Source organism: Pararge aegeria, chromosome 10, assembly GCF_905163445.1.
Source record: "Pararge aegeria chromosome 10, ilParAegt1.1, whole genome shotgun sequence".
In the NCBI taxonomy this organism is placed as follows: domain Eukaryota; kingdom Metazoa; phylum Arthropoda; class Insecta; order Lepidoptera; family Nymphalidae; genus Pararge; species Pararge aegeria.
Genome location: NC_053189.1, coordinates 4903803 through 4912042, shown reverse-complemented (window position 1 = coordinate 4912042; position 8240 = coordinate 4903803). Strand labels below are relative to the sequence as shown.

Genomic DNA, 8240 nt, shown 5'->3' with positions numbered 1-8240 from the left:
TAAAAATTATAGTAAATATTGTTAAATATGAGCTCAATTTGTGTGCAAATTGTTTCTTTGGCGAAATCAAAAAATAATTGGCGAACAACAGGTAAATTCTTGCATATTTTTTTTCTAATGAAAATAATGGTTGGAACGCGGCTAGTTACGACATAAATTACCAGGCATCACAAGAATTAAAGAGAGCAGAACTCAAAGAAACACTTGGGATTACTATGATTACTTTTTAATTTTGGCAAACATTGCATACAAACTTCTTTATCATAATTCGCGTGCTGACCCTAACCGTAGTGTTTTTCAAAGATTTGTTGATATGCTTTGTCATTTAGCACAACAAGAATGGTGACTTCATGACAGATCATGACGACTTAAATTTGTCCTTTAGGTAACTGGGCTTGCTCAAATTCAAAACCCTAGGAACGCCACTGGTACTATGACTATAATTTTGGCAATCTTTCTGAAAACGGTGTTTAAAAGAAGCTACGGCTACTATCAAGCGATTTAAGGTTCCAGTAATAATCGATTTTACACTGACTTTTTAATCATTTTACGTCAGGAGTCCACGTTTACGTCTAAAATATTCTTCAGGCAATATTCAAAATGTGTTAAAATGTACTAATCTTGTACTAAAAATTAGACATTAACCGAAACAGTGGTCTTAGTATAAGATTTTCTCGCTCGCAATCGAGGAGTCCTTTTCGCATGTCAAATTCTATACGGTCAAAGTAAAATGGACTTAATGTCACTCGTTTTGATTTCGTAAATCCTATACTTCTATATTTAATTTTAAAAACGTTACGTCAAAAGCTCAGCAACGCTAATAAGACCCATTTTATTCATGTGCGAGTGAGCAAGTCTTGTACTATATTGCGAGATCCGGTATAAGAAATGTATACCATCATCTGTTATTTATAAGTGATAGGAAACAATTGATAGATAATAACCGAATTGACATATCACGAATAGGTTGCCTAGTCAAATCACGTATTGGTAGTATTAAATAATATTTTTTTGGTTAAATTTAAGAAATCTTCCCTCATTAGTTATTTAAAAAAAATCGTACACCAGTTGAGAGAACATACCCTGCGGAATTTAAAAAGTAAAGTTTGCCCTGTTTCCAACTCCCCAACAGTGGAATTATCTGTTATAAGCAGGTGAATACCTAAATGTTATCGATATACTCTAATCAGCTATTTGATCATATATTGGTGGTTGCCTTATTAAAACTATCTATTAGGTTTATAATGTATCATTCTTCTTTATCTATTTATTTCTTAACACTTATAAGTAACAGATGAGGGTATAAATTATTTATACCAGATCTTAGACTATAAGGCTTAGGAAGTAAATATACCTATCTATGTAATTGAGTATTATGTAAGTTTATAATAGAATAACCTGAGAATATACTCGTATATATATAGGTTGCCTTTAAAAGATCACTTTTAGTGATAAGGCCGCCTCTGCACCCTAGCACTAAGTACTATTACCGTTTTCCTTGTGTTTTTCCTATTGTGTTGTGTTGCAATAAAGTGGTTAATCGGTCTGAATGAGAATGGCTTAGGCCGTAGTCAACCAAGCTGGCCCAGTGCGGATTGGTTGACTCCACACGCCTCTGGAGACCAAGAATTATGGAGAACTCTGCAGGTTTCCTAACGATAATTTCCTTCACCGACAAAGCAAGTGATATTTTTAATTTAAAAAGCAACACAACTTAGAAACTTTTGGGGTGCGTGCTAGGTTTCGAACTCGGCCCCCGAAAGCAAATTCGAAGTCCTATCGATATCAATAGGAATCGAACTGTTAACTCCTTACAAAATACCAATGTCCAGCAGTGGACGTCAATCGGTTGATAATAGAGCTGGTAATGGAAATCCATAATTATATATTTATATTCACGCGGCAAATCTTTATCGGCATCCCCAGGTTTATCTATTCTATTCTATTCTATTCTAGGTATAATAATAATAACACCTAAGTATACCTAGGTTATTTACAGTGTCCTGCTCAAACCGAAATAATAAATCTTCACTCATTAATTTCAACAAAAAAAGTCAGGTGGTTAATTAAACACTATTTAATTAACTTCACATAGGTTTCTACAGTTAATCTTAACTGTAAAATTGATTAATTTTTCATTATACGGATTAAGAATTTGGACTTCATTTAAGCATGCGAAACCATTAGAAATGGCTCTAAGCACGTGTTTTCTGATCTTTATTCTATTTTCTGCAATTTGTAAAGGTAAGTTATTCCTTATTTTGGATCCCTATATACACACTTCTTATTTTATATAATCACAGTCTATACCTAATAAATATTTGAAAAAATTATGTTTACAAGAATATACATTATTAAAAAGCGAAAGTATGTCCGTTTTGTCTGTGAACTATGGTCGGCTCGACCGCTGCTCCAATCTCGATGATTGGCACAGAGATAGCCTGTTAAAAATCTTTGTTACCTATAGACGGCGTAACAGCTTAATCAACCTCGTCCTAATTTTATGAGGTTACTTAAAATTTCCCCTTGGCCCGGGAAAATAATTTGTTCTGCACGGTTAAAAAAACGTAAAAACGTGGGTGAAGTCGCGGGCCACAGTTAGTACACTATAAATAGGTATTCAGAAATATATTTTACTTTCATAGATTGGAAAGATCCCTAGAAAAAAAAAATTCACCCCATATTATGAAAATTAAGCTCAATTTGCTATAATCCGCGCTCAATTTGCTGTATGGTGTAATTTATAATTTCTTCAATCATTATACTCCACACCAAACAGATCTTCGGCAATGTACCCTCAATATAATATATCCAATATTTAATTTCACCCAGTTTTGGCAGGATATGTGACACTGGTAAAAATTAATTAACACATACTCGTATGTAAACATGTTGCATTTACCATATTATTCAAGCGAAATAAAAATGATTGATTGATTTATTGATAAAAAAAACGTGTGTGTACTTATGTACACGCGTTAGAATTATACTTTGGCGTAACAAAATAAAATTTTTACCTTTCGCCTTATTCTACGTTTGTAGAAAAAACTAAACTAACAATAATAAAAGATATTTCATACATTGAACGTTTATTATAACACACTATCTAGTTAAATAACGTTTATTTCACATATATTTCACTCAACATTAACATTTGAGATTTTTGTACAATTGAATCAATTATATCACCGGAATAAGCCCGCAGACAATTCAAAGTGTACACTGTCAAACTTATAGCTAACTTCAGGGTGTCGGTTTTTTGTGACGGTGTGCGCGCTCATCGTAAAAATTTACTCTTATTATTTGTCCCTAACTCGCCAAATGAATTATAACTTAAAAAGTTTAATTCGAATATTGTATTGCATGTTTACAGGTGATATCGATATGGACTATTACTCCAGCCCCGTTTTGCGATCTTCGACATCTCTTACCTGCAACAGTCACCTAAGTCAGTATTACTGTCAAATCAAATGTAACATGAAGCCGGCACTGTGTATTCAAAATGATTGTTACTGCATAACTATAGCTCCTGCAAACCAAAAAGAATCTGGTAAGTACATAGTTTTTCATATTAAAAAAACCGGTTAAGGCTCGCACGAACCGGTTTTTATTTACGAAAGTTGGCAATCATATATCTACTTTTAAATATAGCTATATCTACTTTGAACACCGCTGCTCTAAATAATGATTTAGTGCTCTTTCCAGACCATTGTCTTAGATTTTTGAGCCATGATATTCTTCTCCGGCCAGGCATTCTTCTGCCTAAACATAATGTTGGTAGATTTATATTCTCTTAAACATATCTTTAAACAATCTATAGAATATAACCTTTAACATGAAAGCCATTCTAAGGAAAATAGAGAAACATAAACTAAGCAGACGAAGTCTATCCGCTAGTGTACAATAAACTGCTTTAAAAAATTTTTTTTACGGTAACTGACTAAAAGATGTGGCACTAAAACAAAGAACTGTGAACATTTCAACTATCTATCTTTTATCTATCTATCTTTAGTTCATGAAAAACATACCACTGAGAGATCGACGGAGAGACAGTAGAGTAAACTTTTGAATGATAGTAGGTCTCGTTGTAATCATCCAAATAAACGAATGAATGAATATACTTTTATTGTACACCACATAAACATTAAGAAAAATTATAAATAAAAATTTAACAAAAAGTATACAATTTGGCCATGACGGCCTATTGGCGCAGTTTGCAGCGACCCTGCTTTCTGAGTCCAAGGCCGTGGTTTCGATTCCCACAACTGGAAAATGTTTGTGTGATGAGCATAAATGTTTTTCAGTGTCTGGGTGTTTATATGTATATTATAAGTATTTATGTATATTATTCATGATAATATTCACCAGTCATCTCAGTACCTATAACACAAGCTACGCTTACTTTGGGGCTAGATGGCGATGTTTGCGTTGTCGTAGTATATACATTATTTATTTAGTATATAAAAATTATAAATCATTTAATTTGGCGGCCTTATCGCTACATAGCGATCTCTTCCAGACAACCAAAGGCGTTAAACAGCTCAAGAAGAGAGGTATGCGGTGCTTGCAAATAAACATATATATTTGCATATATACCTATATATAAACATAGAATAAACTTACAATATAATATATAGATACTGATAATTAATATATAACTATAGAATGTTTACTCAAATAGTTTTTTTACCACTATACGTTAACCCTTGATGGTAACCCTTGATTATCCAGTTTTAGATGGTAGCAGGATAACCTGTTACGGGTATGGCAGTTATATTAAACACATACCACGGACGCAAACGCTCGATCGACTTGGTACACGTCATAATCTTAAGGCTCTCCCAACGGGACGGTTTTCCAATAATTACCTCGCTGGGCGGACGGGTTGATGATCATAGTAGATTGTAGTAGTAGTAGCACAGAGAACGCTTCTGCCTGTTCTTCGTTATATTGCCTTAGCCCGACAACCCCAGGTCAAGAGGCAGGGTGGCGACATCTGTATTCTATTCTGCATTTACCACACGATTAGACATTTGCAAATGAAATAAATAACCACGACTGGCTCCTATGGAACACATATAATACAAAAGTAATAATATAAGTACATACTTTAAAAATTAAATTAATTTTCATACAATAAAAATGAGTGAGTACCAGCGCGTAAAAACAACGTGAAACGTGAAAATGGAATCTTGGAATTTGTAGATTTTGAAGATTTTAAACCAAAAGGTACACCTTGAATGAACAAATAAAATAAATAAATAAATATACTACGATAATACACACATCGCCATCTAGTCCCAAAGTAAAGGGTAGCTTGTGTTATAGCTACTAAGATGACTGCTGAATACTTTTAATAACAATATACATAAATACTTTTAATGTGTAATAATGCAGACAGACACACAGACACTGATACATGTTAATGTTCATCACACAAACATTTTCCTGTAGTGGGAATCGAACCCGCGGCCTTGGACTCGCTAGATGTGAATGATGCAAAAATAATTAACATTATAATTTGGGATATTTAACATGCTTTTAATTGATTAACGTGTAAATATTTTCATTTCAAGTACTTTCATGTATCTGATTGATTTATCATCTTGCAAACGTTTTGAGGATTTTGGCAAATATTTGAAAAAAAAACCACCTAGTAAAATGTTTGTATTCAAGTCCTCCGATTGAGCCAACATAATACAGATCTACTTTATTTTTATACCACTACAAGTCAGTCCTTGACTGCAGTCACACCTGGTGGTAAGTGATAATGCAGCCTTAGATGGTAGCGGTTTAGGGATTATGGTTGTCATACCCCTAATTGGTTTCTACGCGATATCGCACCGGAACACTAAATCGCTTAGCGGCATTTTTATAACTTATTCAAACATAATTTCAGGGACACAACACGTTGGAACAGTGTCCATCAACGCAATGAGACCTACTTTACGTCACCATATCGCGCATTTCTGCCCCAACGCTGACGTCGCCAGAGCGTGTATAAGGAAATGTATGGCGGAAGGCAAGCCCGCATTCTGCGGCAAAGACCATGTGTGTTACTGCGGCCATAAATACACGCATACGGGGAAAGATGAGGGCGTTAATGCCAAAGAAATGTACGCTGAGTTCAAGGATCTGTACAAGAAGTATTTCTGCCCTAATTACGCTAAAATAAGTGTGGAAGTGTAGCATTTTGGTCTATTCATAAACAGTTAATAAAGATATTGGTTCAGTTTTATTTTCGTGAAACGTTATAAAGGGTCCATACTTTGGGACATAATACGTTACTCGCCAATCCTCGTGTATAAATAATGGAAGCTTCTTATTATCTTTCCAATATCGAATCTATTTATAAAAGAAATAAAACATTACTACTGAAAGCTCTGGCAGGCAGCTCTGGTTCATAATTGTAAAGAAGTTATTTTCACGTCACAGGGAATCCTAGTGGGGAAATCACTAATTGTTATTTTTTTTAATAATTAGTAATATTTGTGATTGTTACAATGTAAGTAGTTTTAAGAGATAAATTTAAATACTCGTCATGATTACATCAACCCATTACAGGGCACGGGTCCACCACGCTGGCTTAGTGCGAATTGGTGGACTCCACACACCTTTGAGAACATTATGTAGAACTCTCAGGAATGCAGGCTTCCTTACATTTTACTTTACTGTTGAAGCAAGTGATATTTTAATTGCTTAAAACGAGCATAACTTAGAAAAGTTATAGGTTGGGATTCAAACTCGGTCCACCCGAAAGTGACGTCGAGCTATCACCGCTTCGCTTGTAAAGCTATTTATATTACTGAAGGTGATAGTCCCGTTGATTAGACTTCCGCCTTCTTTTCGGCGGGATCCAGTTCGATCCCCGGTACGCATTTTTACTTTGCACAGTTATGTGCATTTTTAATTTATGCAATTAAAAATCACCCGCTTTAATGTTGAAGGGAAACATCGTGATGTTCCTGAGAGTTCTCCATTCCCGATTAGCCAGCGTGTTATGGGGTGTATAATCTTATAAGCTCAAGGGTAAAAGTTATATTTAATAAATTTATTTATTTATTAAGGTTAACTAGCGATTTTTACACAAGCATTGTAATATACAAAAAAAAATCGAGCATGCACAGTATATTTAAAATCATACCTATAAAAGTAAACACAACATGCATTTTCCGCAAATATATAAAGATAACTCAAATAACAATTTCATAATAACAGAATAATAAGAAATAATGTTCATGTTTAATATAATAACTAAAGTAAAGTAATATTGAAATGTAAAAGTAAAAAAAAATGGACTGAGAACAAGTATAGTTTAAACATTAATGGTGTAATTGTATTAAAAAAATGGTTTTTACACGTTTTATTTAATTTTAATTTTCGTTATTCGTTTATGTAACTCAAACCTTTGTTTACAGGCATAACTGAATGTGATAAACAAGCTAAGACTATGTAAATGTGTTTGCTAACACTATGAATCGTATCCAACAACCTTTTACTTAGCTACATCGAGTGGTACGAGTATGTTACATTTTCTCAGATTTATCCAATTTTCCAGTCGCAGATGTGCGTGTGAGAAATGATGCGGGCGCGAATTTAATTTACTGTAACCTGATGAGTAATTTCGTGCTATCTGTTTATTGCTCGAGAATCCTTTGTAATAAATTAATAGAGTTACTTATTCTATTTATTGTAATAAATCCCAACTGTTGTAATGTATGTAGGTTGTATAAATTTAAAATTAATGTGGTAAGTGAAAAACAACTTAATAGTAGGCAAGACTTCTTTATCTTTCATCATAATCAACATTCTATAAGTCTAATGCTGTACTGAAAGCCTCTACAACTGCGAGGATTTTATTTTTCTTCAATTGGAAAACCAACAATTGTAGATACTAAATGGTTAACAAATTCACTTAAAACTAATAACAGGTTTCCACAGATAAGTCTTATATAAACAAGGGTAACTGATAGAACCCACCAAAAACGCAGCAAACTATAACTAAGTGTTAAGTTTGCCTAGCATGCAACTATGATACCGTCGATATGATTTTGATGGTGGTGATACGCGATGGTGCTTCAAAACTACCCACTTACAATTTATTTATTGTGCGCTTGAAGATGCAATTTTATATAATTACCCTCTTTTTGTAAATTTGCACGTAAGTTCCATTTAAGTGGAAATTCCTTTATGGAACAATAAATATCTTAAACCAGAAAACGCATGTAACTTAAAAGTTA

At 33.7% G+C, this 8240-nt stretch overlaps 1 long non-coding RNA gene across 1 annotated transcript; it reads left to right on the top strand.

Moving 5' to 3' along the window:
* Positions 1 to 2201: 2201 nt before the first annotated feature.
* LOC120627132 lies at positions 2202 to 3550 on the top strand. Its single transcript, XR_005658891.1, has 2 exons — positions 2202 to 2244; positions 3374 to 3550. It is a non-coding gene; the product is annotated as an uncharacterized LOC120627132 (long non-coding RNA).
* Positions 3551 to 8240: the final 4690 nt, after the last annotated feature.